We start from the raw sequence: 12,657 nt of genomic DNA on the forward strand, positions 1-12,657 counted from the left end.
GACCTGCTTCCTCTTCCTCCCCAGCCCATGATGCAAAATGCCTGCCCTGTAGTCTTTCAGCTTATGTCTCCTCGACTCAAGGAAGAAGAAAGATGACCAGCATTTGGAAATGCTACTTCCAAACTTCTAGCAGAGGCATTGGAATTAACCTACACAGGGGTCAGACACATCCTGGGTCCAATAACTTCCACGTGGGAGAAGGGATTTTTACAACATAAATAGGACATCAGCACCTCCACGTCCCTCTACACTCCAGGGGTACGGGGCACACAGGCTGTGGTATGGACTAAGAAGACACCCTCTCTGGTATCTACTATTCTGTTCTCCATTTTGAAAAGATCATTTCCCATCCACATTCTTCCCTAAAACGGTTTTCCCATCTTTATTACCTCAGGGAGAATGTGAAGAGTGTAACTCCTGCCAAGCAATGCCAAAGCTATTCATACTTTCAAAAGCTAATGAAGGGGCTTCCCTGGTGGCGCAGTGGTTGAGAATCTGCCTGCCAATGCAGGGGACGCGGGTTCGAGCCCTGGTCTGGGAAGATCCCACATGCCACGGAGCAACTAGGCCCGTGCGCCACAACTACTGAGCCTGCGCGTCTGGAGCCTGTGCTCCGCAACAAGAGAGGCCGCGATAGTGAGAGGCCCGCGCACCGCGATGAAGAGTGGCCCCCGCTTGCCGCAACTAGAGAAAGCCCTCGCACAGAAACGAAGACCCAACAGAGCCAAAAATAAATCAATAAATTAATTTTTTAAAAAAAAGCTAATGAAGACACCATAGCTAATCTCTGGGAGGTATCCTGCATAGCTAGGCCAAACGAAGAAATCAATTCAGTTCAAACAAAGCCATCCAGAGGAGCACCTTATAGACATGCTGAGCAGCCTTCTACTGCCTTTGCCTCTTTAAACAGTTGTGCTGATGCCACGGAAAACATCAAGGACACATTCCAATCAATATCAGCTTTTTTCTTCTGACACAGACACAAACACCCCACATACCCACATACACGAAGGCATTTTTTTTAAGAAGCAGAGCTTAGATTGTTTTTAAAAACAACTGGCATGCTAGCTAATAACCACTAGACAGCACTGTACTCTATACTTCAAACATTTGTTAAATGATTTTTGAGGTTCTGCTAGTGCCAGACACTCCGCTTAGCTCTGATGATAGAGAAATGCACAAAGTATGGTTCATATCCTTAGAGAGATCAGAATTTAGTGGGAGGGATGGTTAAGCAAACAGGAAAATATTAAGACGCAGGAAATAAGTTTTAGGATGGGAGAAGGACAGATGGCTTTGGAAGAATGTTCTCTGGGATAAGACCTGAAGGATGTTTGGGAGGTTAAGGTAGAGAGGAGAGAGTAAAGGAGGTAAAAGCAGTTAATCGAGGGTATATATTTATTAAACAAATGATTATATGCCAAGCTTTGGGCGATGCCCTGGGGATACAGTGGAGACTAATTCACACAGCCTCTGAATTTTCAACCAAATGGGAAGCCCAAGAATAATCAAAATATCAGAAAAAAACAGTGTTGAATGCCAGGAAGGAAAAGCATAAGGGAAAACCACCTCTTCAGAAGATAAGAAGAGCGTGTCTTATTTCCACTTATTTAGCCACAGGAGGACTAGACCTAGGAGACAGAGTGAGGAAGGAGAGACACTGGAGAGATTCGTGTGAGTGGAGCAGGGAGCTCCGGAGTCATGATGGCAGAAAAAGGGAAAGGTAGGAAGCAAACCGACCTTGCAGGGCCCGGAGGCTCAGTTGAAAGATTTTGGCTTGAACCTAAGTGCAGTAAAGTTCCAGTGAGGGTCAGGCAGAGCAGGAATATACTTGCATTTGATTTTTAAAATGATCACACTGACTACTGTGGAGAGCATATCCGTGGTTGGGAGTGAGGAAGACGAAAGTATGGATCTAAGGAACTAAAAATAATTCGGTCTGATTGGAAGTCAAGAACTGAAGTAAGTTGGACAGACAAAGACAAATTTCATATGATCACTTATATGTGGAATCTAATTTTAAAAAACGATATAAGTGAACTTATTTACAAAACAGACTCACAGATTTCAAAAGTCAACTTATGCTTACCAGAGGGCAAACGTGGAGGGGAGGGATTAACATACACACACTACTATTTATATATAAAACAGATAATCAACAAGGACCTACTGTATAGCACAGGGAACTCTACTCAGTGTTCTGTAATAACCTATATGGGAAAAGAATCTGAAAAAGAATGAACGTATGTATATGTATCACTGAATCACTTTGCTGTACACCTGAAACTAACATGACATTGTAAATCAACTATACTCCAATAAAATTAAAAAGAAAAAAATCTGCCAAGGCGGGAGGGGGAAGAATTGTATAGATCAAGAATGGGAAGATGTGAGGCCAAAGGGGTAAACAGGAGGAGATCATAGACTATATTGTAATTATATGGGAAAATATATAATCTATGATGAACTGTGATACCCTGCTTGGGCTGCCATAAGAAAATATCATAGACTTCATGGCTTCTACAACAGAAATTAATCTTCTCTTGGTTCTAGAAGCTGGGAAGTCCAAGATCAAGGTCTGGAGGGTTCAGTTTTTCATGAGGGCCCTCTTCTCACGGGGTGCTCACATGGCCTTTCCTCAGTGTGTGTGTTAGGGGTAGGAGCAAGCTCACTGATGGCTCTTTTTATAAACATACTAATCCCATCAGATCATTGCTCCACCCTTATGACCTCATTTTGCTTTAATTATCTCCTAAGGGTCCTATTTCCAAACATAGTCACACTGTGGGTAAGACTTAAACATGTGAATTTTGAGGGGGCACAATTCAGTTATTGGCATTCAGGAAACTCATTCCTTCTACATTTCCCAAGTACTTTTGTTGAGGTGACTAGCCATTTGATTACATATAATGCCATTTTTCTACCAAACCAATTCATCCAAGAAAAGGTGGCCTTATAAAAAAGCTAGAGCCTAAAAAGAATACCTTTGATTATAAATCTTATGAAAGCGCTAACCCCAAGTAATTTGCCTAAATCCTATTGAGAAAAAAATTTTTGTAAAGAGACTTTTTGTCCCTTTTTTTTTTTTTTTTTCAAACATCTTTATTGAAGTATAATTGCCTTACAATAGTGTGTTAGCATCTGCTTTATAACAAAGTGAATCTGTTATACATATACAATATGTTCCCATTTCTCTTCCCTCTTGCATCTCCCTCCCTCCCACCCTCCCCATCCCACCCATCTAGGTGGTCACAAAGCACCGAGCTGATCTCCCTGTGCTATGCGGCTGCTTCCCACTAGTTATCTATTTTACATTTGGTAGTGTATATATGTCCATGACACTCTCTTACCCTGTCACATCTCACCCCACCCCCTCCCCCTATCCTCAAGTCCATTCTCTAGTAGGTCTGTGTCTTTATTCCCGTCTTGCCACTAGGTTCTTCATGGCCTTTTTTTTTTTTTTTTTTTTCCCTTAGATTCCATATATATGTGTTAGCATACTGTATTTGTTTTTCTCTTTCTGACTTACTTCACTCTGTATGACAGACTCTAACTCCATCCACCTCATTACAAATACCTCCATTTCATTTCTTTTTATGGCTGAGTAATATTCCATTGTATATATGTGCCACATCTGCTTTATCCATTCATCTGTCGATGGACATTTAGGTTGCTTCCATGTCCTGGCTATTGTAAATAGAGCTGCAATGAACATTTTGGTACATGACTCTTTTTGACCTATGGTTTTCTCAGGGTATATGCCCAGTAGTGGGATTGCTGGGTCGTATGGTAGTTCTATTTGTAGTTTTTTAAGGAACCTGCATACTGTTCTCCATAGTGGCTGTATCAATTTACATTCCCACCAACAGTGCAAGAGTGTTCCCTTTCCTCCACACCCTCTCCAGCATTTATTGTTTCTAGATTTTTTGATGATGGCCATTCTGACCGGTGTGAGATGATGTCTCATTGTAGTTTTGATTTGCATTTCTCTAATGATTAATGATGTTGAGCATTCTTTCATGTGTCTGTAGGCCATCTGTATATCTTCTTTGGAGAAATGTCTATTTAGATCTTCTGCCCATTTTTGGATTGGGTTGTTCGTTTTTTTGTTATTGAGCTGCATGAGCTGCTTGTAAATCTTGGAGATTAATCCTTTGTCAGTTGCTTCATTTGCAAATAGTTTCTCCCATTCTGAGGGTTGTCTTTTGGTCTTGTTTATGGTTTCCTTTGCTGTGCAAAAGCTTTTCAGTTTCATTAGGTCCCATTTGTTTATTTGTGTTCTTATTTCCATTTCTCTGGGAGCTGGGTCAAAAAGAATCTTGCTGTGATGTATGTCATAGAGTGTTCTGCCTATGTTTTCCTCTAAGAGTTTGATAGTGTCTGCCCTTACACTTAGGTCTTTAATCCATTTTGAGTTTATTTTTGTGCATGGTGTCAGGGAGTGTTCTAATTTCATACTTTTACATGTTCCTGTCCAATTTTCCCAGCACCACTTATTGAAGAGGCTGTCTTTTCTCCACTGTATATGCTTGCCTCCTTTATCAAAGATAAGTTGACCATATGTGTGTGGGTTTATCTCTGGGCTTTCTATCCTGTTCCATTGATCTATATTTCTGTTTTTGTGCCAATACCAAACTGTCTTGATTACTGAAGCTTTGTAATATAGTCTGAAGTCAGGGAGCCTGATTCCCCCAGCTCCATTTTTCGTTCTCAAGATTGCTTTGGCTATTCGGGGTCTTTTGTGTTTCCATACAAATTGTGAAATTTTTTGTTCTAGTTCTGTGAAAAATGCCAGTGGTAGTTTGATAGGGATTGCATTGAATCTGTAGATTGCTTTGGGTAGTAGAGACATTTTCACAATGTTGATTCTTCCAATCCAGGAACATGGTATATCTCTCCATCTATTTGTATCATCTTTAATTTCTTTCATCAGTGTCTTATAATTTTCTGCATACAGGTCTTTTGTCTCCTTAGGTAGGTTTTTTTTTTTTTTTTTTTTTTTTTTTTTAATGAGGATCTTGAATCAGATGCGTATGTTTGATTGATTGATTGATTGATTGATTTTGGCTGTGTTGGGTCTTCGTTTCTGTGCGAGGGCTTTCTCCAGTTGTGGCAAGCGGGGGCCACTCTTCATCGCGATGCGCGGGCCTCTCTCGTTGCGGAGCACAGGCTCCAGACGCGCAGGCTCAGCAGTTGTGGCTCACGGGCCCAGCCGCTCTGCGGCATGTGGGATCTTCCCAGGCCAGGGCTCGAACCCGTGTCCCCTGCATTAGCAGGCAGATTCTTCAACCACTGCGCCACCAGGGAAGCCCTCCTTAGGTAGGTTTATTCCTAGATATTTTATTCTTTTTGTTGCAATGGTAAATGGGAGTGTTTTCTTAATTTCACTTTCAGATTTTTCGTCATTAGTGTATAGAAATGCAAGAGATTTCTGTGCATTAATTTTGTATCCTGCTACTTTACCAAATTCATTGATTAGCTCTAGGAGTTTTCTGGTAGCATCTTTAGGATTCTCTATGTATAGTATCATGTCATCTGCAAATAGTGACAGCTTTACTTCTTCTTTTCCGATTTGGATTCCTTTTATTTCTTTGTCTTCCCTGATTGCTGTGGCTAGGACTTCCAGAACTATGTTGAATAATAGTGGTGAGAGTGGGCAACCTTGTCTTGTTCCTGATCTTAGTGGAAATGGTTTCAGTTTTTCACCATTGAGGACAATGTTGGCTGTGGGTTTGTCATATATGGCCTTTATTATGTTGAGGAAAGTTCCCTCTATGCCTACTTTCTGCAGGGCTTTTATCATAAATGGGTGTTGAATTTTGTCAAAAGCTTTCTCTGCATCTATTGAGATGATCATATGGTTTTTCTCCTTCAATTTGTTAATATGGTGTATCACATTGATTGATTTGCGTATATTGAAGAATCCTTGCATTCCTGGGATAAACCCCACTTGATCATGGTGTATGATCCTTTTAATGTGCTGTTGGATTCTGTTTGCTAGTATTTTGTTGAGGATTTTTGCATCTATGTTCATCAGTGATATTGGCCTGTAGTTTTCTTTCTTTGTGACATCTTTGTCTGGTTTTGGTATCAGGGTGATGGTGGCCTCGTAGAATGAGTTTGGGAGTGTTCCTCCCTCTGCTATATTTTGGAAGAGTTTGAGAAGGATAGGTGTTAGCTCTTCTCTAAATGTTTGATAGAATTCGCCTGTGAAGCCATCTGGTCCTGGGCTTTTGTTTGTTGGAAGGTTTTTAATCACAGTTTCAATTTCAGTGCTTGTGATTGGTCTGTTCATATTTTCTATTTCTTCCTGGTTCAGTCTCGGCAGTTTGTGCATTTCTAAGAATCTGTCCATTTCTTCCAGGTTGCCCATTTTATTGGCATAGAGTTCCTTGTAGTAATCTCTCATGATCTTTTGTATTTCTGCAGTGTCAGTGGTTACTTCTCCTTTTTCATTTCTAATTCTATTGATCTGAGTCTTCTCCCTTTTTCTCTTGATGAGTCTGGCTAATGGTTTATCAATTTTGTTTATCTTCTCAAAGAACCAGCTTTTAGTTTCATTGATTTTTGCTATTGTTTCCTTCAATTCTTTTTCATTTATTTCTGACGTGATCTTTATAATTTCTTTCCTTCTGCTGGCTTTGGGGTTTTTTTGTTCTTCTTTCTCTAATTGCTTTAGGTGCAAGGTTAGGTTGTTTATTCGAGATGTTTCCTGTTTCTTGAGGTAGGCTTGTATTGCTGTAAACTTCCCTCTTAGCACTGCTTTTGCTGTGTCCCATAGGTTTTGGGTCGTCGTGTCTCCATTGTCATTTGTTTCTAGGTATTTTTTGATTTCCCCTTTGATTTCTTCAGTAATCACTTCGTTATTAAGTAATGTATTGTGTAGCCTCCATGTGTTTGTATTTTTTACAGATCTTTTCCTGTAATTGGATATCTAGTCTCATAGCGTTGTGGTCGGAAAAGATACTTGATACAATTTCAATTTTCTTAAATTTACCAAGGCTTGATTTGTGACCCAAGATATGATCTATCCTGGAGAATGTTCCATGAGCACTTGAGAAAAATGTGTATTCTGTTGTTTTTGGGTGGAATGTCCTATAAATATCAATTAAGTCCATATTGTTTAATGTATCATTTAAAGCTTGTGTTTCCTTATTTATTTTCATTTTGGATGATCTGTCCATTGGTGAAAGTGGGGTGTTAAAGTCCCCTACTATGATTGTGTTGCTGTCAATTTCCCCTTTCATGGCTGTTAGTATTTGCCTTATGTATTGAGGTGCTCCTATGTTGGGTGCATAAATATTTACAATTGTTATACCTTCCTCTTGGATCGATCCCTTGATCATTATATAGTGTCCTTCTTTGTCTCTTGTAATAGTCTTTATTTTAAAGTCTATTTTGTCTGATATGAGAATTGCTACTCCAGCTTTCTTTTGATTTCCATTTGCATGGAATATCTTTTTCCATCCCCTCACTTTCAGTCTGTATGTGTCCCTAGGTCTGAAGTGGGTCTCTTGTAGACAGCATATGTATGGGTCTTGTTTTTGTATCCATTCAGCCAGCCTGTGTCTTTTGGTGGGAGCATTTAATCCATTTACATTCAAGGTAATTATCGATATGTATGTTCCTATTCCCATTTTCTTAAATGTATTGGGTTTGTTATTGTAGGTGTTTTCCTTCTCTTGTGTTTCTTGCCTAGAGAATTTCCTTTAGCATTTGTTGTAAAGCTGGTTTGGTGGTGCTGAACTCTCTCAGCTTTTGCTTGTCTGTAAAGGTTTTAATTTCTCCATCGAATCTGAATGAGATCCTTGCTGGGTAGAGTAATCTTGGTTGTAGGTTTTTCTCCTTCATGACTTTAAGTATATCCTGCCACTCCCTTCTGGCTTGCAGAGTTTCTGCTGAGAGATCAGATGTTAACCTTATGGGGATTCCCTTGTGTGTTATTTGTTTTTTTTCCCTTGCTGCCTTTAATATGTTTTCCTTATATTTAATTTTTGACAGTTTGATTAATATGTGTCTTGGCGTGTTCCTCCTTGGGTTTATCCTGTATGGGACTCTCTGTGCTTCCAGGACTTGATTAACTATTTCCTTTCCCATATTAGGGAAGTTTTCAACTATAATCTCTTCAAAAATTTTCTCAGTCCCTTTCTTTTTCTCTTCTTCTTCTGGGACCCCTATAATTCGAATGTTGGCACGTTTAATGTTGTCCCAGAGGTCCCTGAGACTGTCCTCAGTTCTTTTCATTCTTTTTTCTTTATCCTGCTCTGTAGTAGTTATTTCCACCATTTTACCTTCCAGGTCACTTATCCTTTCTTCTGCCTCAGTTATTCTACTATTGATCCCATCTAGAGTATTTTTAATTTCATTTATTGTGTTTTTCATCATTGCTTGGTTCCTCTTTAGTTCTTCTACATCCTTGTTAAATGTTTCTTGCATTTTGTCTATTCTGTTTCCAAGATTTTGGATCATCCTTACTATCATTATTCTGAATTCTTTTTCAGGTAGACTACCTATTTCCTCTTCATTTGTTAAGTCCAGTGTGTTTTGAGCCTGCTCCTTCATCTGCTGTGTGTTTTTCTGTTGTCTCATTTTGCCTATCTTACTGTGTTTGGGGTCTCCTTTTCACAGGCTGCAGGTTCGTAGTTCCCGTTGTTTTTGGTATCTGTCCCCAGTGGCTAAGGTTGGTTCAGTGGGTTGTGTAGGCTTCCTGGTGGAGGGAACTAGTGCCTGAGTTTTGGTGGATGAGGCTAGATCTTGTCTTTCTGGTGGGCACGTCCACGTCTGGTGGTGTATTTTGTGGTGTCTGTGGCCTTATTATGATTTTAGGCAGCCTCTCTGCCAATGGATGGGGTTGTGTTCCTGTCTAGCTAGTTGTTTGGCATAGGATGTCCAGCACTGTAGCTTGCTGGTCGTCGAGTGAAGCTGGGTCTTGATGTTGAGATGGAGATCTCTGGGAGATTTTTGCCGTTTGGTATTACGTGGAGCTGGGAGGTCTCTTGTGGACCAGTGTTCTGAAGTTGGCTCTCCCACCTCAGAGGCACGGCCCTGATGCCTGGCTGGAGCACCAAGAGCCTTTCGTCCACACGGCTCAGAGTAAAAGGGAGAAAAAATAGAAAGAAAGAAAGAAAGAGGCTATAATATAGTGAAGTAAAATAAAGCTATTGTAAAGCAAAGCTATACAGACAAAATCTCACCCAGAAGCATATACATATACACTCACAAAAAAAAGGAAAAGGGGAAAAATTAATATCTCCTGCTCCCAAAGTCCACCTCCTGAACTTGGGATGATTCGTTGTCTATTCAGGTATTCCACAGATGCAGGGTACATCAAGTTGTTTGTGGAGCTTTAATCCGCTGCTCCTGAGGCTGCTGGGAGAGATTTCCCCTTCTCTTCCCTGTTCGCACAGCTCCTGGGGTTCAGCTTTGGATTTGGACCCGCCTCTGCGTGTAGGTCGCCTGAGGGCGTCTGTTCCCCGCCCAGACAGGACGGGGTTAAAGGAGCAGCTGCTTCGGGGGCTCTGGCTCACCCAGGCCGCGGGGGAGGGAGCGGTACGGAGGAGGCGGGGCGAGCCTGCGGCGCGCAGTGCGTTCTCCCGGGGATGTTGTCCCTGGATCAAGGGACCCTGGCAGTGGCGGGCTGCACAGGCTCCCGGGAGGGGCGGTGTGGAGAGTGACCTGTGCTCACACACAGGCTTTTTGGAGGCGGCAGCAGCAGCCCCAGCGTCTCACGCCCGTCTCTGGGGTCCACGCTGATCGCCGTGGCTTGCGCCCTTCCCTGGAGTTCGTTTAGGTGGCGCTCTGAATCCCCTCTCCTTGCGCGCAGCGAAACAAAGAGGCAAGAAAAAGTCTCTTGCCTCTTCGGCAGCTGCAGACCTTTTCCCGGTCTCCCTCCCGGCTAGCTGTGGTGCGCCAACCCCTTCAGGCTGTGTTCACGCCGCCAGCCCCAGTCCTCTCCCTGCGATCCGACCAAAGCCCGAGCCTCAGCTCCCAGCCCTGCCCGCCCCGGCGGGTGAGCAGACAAGCCTCTCGGGCTGGTGAGCTCCGCTCGGCGCCGAGCCTCTGTGCGGGAGTCTCTCCGTTTTTCCCTCTGCGCCCCTGTTGCTGTGGGATCCGCGCTGATAGCCGCGGCTCGCGCCCTTCTCTGGAGTTCGTTTAGGCGGCGCTCTGAATCCCCTCTCCTTGCCCGCCGCGAAACAAAGAGGCAAGAAAAAGTCTCTTGCCTCTTCGGCAGCTGCAGACTTTTTCCCGGACTCCCTCCGGGCTAGCTGTGGTGCGCTAACCCCTTCAGGCTGTGTTCACGCCGCCAGCCCCAGTCCTCTCCCTGCGATCCGACCGAAGCCCGAGCCTCAGCTCCCAGCCCCGCCCGCCCCGGCGGCTGAGCAGACAAGCCTCTCGGGCTGGTGAGTGCTGCTCGGCGCCGAGCCTCTGTGCGGGAACCTCTCCGCTTTGCCCTCCGCACCCCTGTGGCTGCGCTCTCCTCCGAGGCTCTGAAGCTTCCCCCCTCCGCCCCCCGCAGTCTCCGCCCGCGAAGGGGCTCCTAGTGCGTGGAAACCTTTCCTCCTTCACGGCTCCCTCCCACTGGTGCAGGTGCCGTCCCTATTCTTTTGTCTCTGTTATTTCTTTTTTCTTTTGCCCTACCCAAGTACGGGGGGAGTTTCTTGCCTTTTTGGAGGTCGGACGTTTTCTGCCAGCGTTCAGTGGGTGTTCTGTAGGAGCAGTTCCACGTGTAGGAGTATTTCTACTGTATCTGTGGGAAGGAATGTGATCTCCGCGTCTTACTCTTCCGCCATCTTCTCTCAGAGCCCCTTTCTTTTGATGTCAAGCTTTGACATTGTAATTATGATTCATTTTATAAGGTAAATGTAACCAGAAACTAATATCACATTTGCACTTGCATTAATTATTCTGATTACACGTTATCTTGAAAACATTCCACCAAACTGTTTGAGCCTTTTGTCCTCTTTATTTCAGCTTGTTTGTCAGGAGTCCAGAGACAGTGCCAAATGAATACCACTGCTCAACTAAAATGAATTATTTAGGCACTATATTGTCTATGATTTATCATGGCAGAGACTTGAGCTCAGTGCAAGAATTTTCCAGAAATGGTGTGTTCCATATTTCTGACCGTGTTTAAGCAGAGCCTGGAAGATTACTTGGGGGCATGAAGGTGAAATAGGTGCACTAGAATAAATGACCTTAAAAAGTCCCTCCCAACCATTCCTCTCCATGATTTATCATCAGGCCACTACACCCCAAGATCTATCTCTATTTTAGTTCTTAGGCTTCATAAATCTCAAGAAACTGAAACTTACTTTTCTACTTATAGTTATTTATCTGCACTTGCAGAATCTTGCATGGCTCTTGTGCTTATCTTGTTTATCCTGTTTATTCAAGGAAGATTTTATTTACTGAGAATTAGATGAGGTTTCTTTTGAATTATTATAATGTGTGCTTTGCCAACGCAGATGTCAAAGGGTGTTAAGCTTTGGTTTGTCCAAAACTATGTTTCTAGATGGGACCTAAATCTCGTTGTTTTACAGAGGAGGAAACTGAGTTTTTTGAGTTTTGAATACAGGCAGTACCTGATATAAATATTGTCAACTTTCTATATCCTTTCATAGCCATATCCCAGCAGAGCATGTATAAAGTGAATAGATTTTAGAGACAGATATGAGTGTAAATCTAAGCTCTGACATTTACTGTTTAGCCTTGGGTAAGTTATTTAGCCTCTCTGAGTCTCCACTTCCTCATCATTAGAATACAGATGTCGTACTTCACTTGTTGCAAGTATCAGAAACAACTTAAAAACAATGCTTGGCATAGGGTGGGCACTCAAAATGGGAGCCACTTATTATTACCGTGGATCTCTCACCTCCAAGATAGCATGCTCTGTCACATTTCCACTTCTCCTCCTCCCTTCTCTTTCAGCCTTTGTTATCTAGGGTCATCTTCCTCAACTTTGTCTCTGCTTCTCGTCTCATTCTAAGACTGGCCAGGACAAGACCTGCGGTGCCAGAACTGGAAGTGATGACAAGAGAGAGAAGCTCCTCTCTGCTGATTTACTCCTGAAGCTGGGAAGGCACTGGCCACTTGTTCTGCCCCTTTCCTCAGAATCCAAACCCCTGCGTTCCATTAACATCTAGGAAGTCTGAGAAACAGTATCTTCCCAGTGGATATGGGTGAGTCCTCTTCCATTCTTTGGGTATAAAGACTCTCTATTAAGTGGTGATTCCTCCAAGAACTCAGAATAAAATAAAAATAAAAATAATATAGTATAAAGACAGTGCCAGCAGGAAAGGCAGCAATGTAAACATCCTGGCTTGCTTTTCATTCCCTACCTCCCCAGCCAGCCCCTCCCCACATGCACATAATCCCATTTGTACCAGAAATAAAAACCTGCTCATTCAATGTAGGAAGCAACATAACTAGGAGCAATGTGGATTAGAACCAAGTTTTCTAAACTCTTGGTCTAAGACTTTTTAAATTGAGGTCTAAACAATATTCTCAAGTAGAATTTAAATCAACTCTTTTTCTAACTTAAACACTGTCAGCACCCAATTTCCTGCACTGATGGAATCATTTATAGTTAATGTTGGAATACATTGTGTAATGGGTATTAGTTTTCTAAAGATATACTTTGCTAATTACATTCAGCTG

This window comes from Balaenoptera acutorostrata, chromosome 2, assembly GCF_949987535.1.
Source record: "Balaenoptera acutorostrata chromosome 2, mBalAcu1.1, whole genome shotgun sequence".
Lineage (NCBI taxonomy): Eukaryota > Metazoa > Chordata > Mammalia > Artiodactyla > Balaenopteridae > Balaenoptera > Balaenoptera acutorostrata.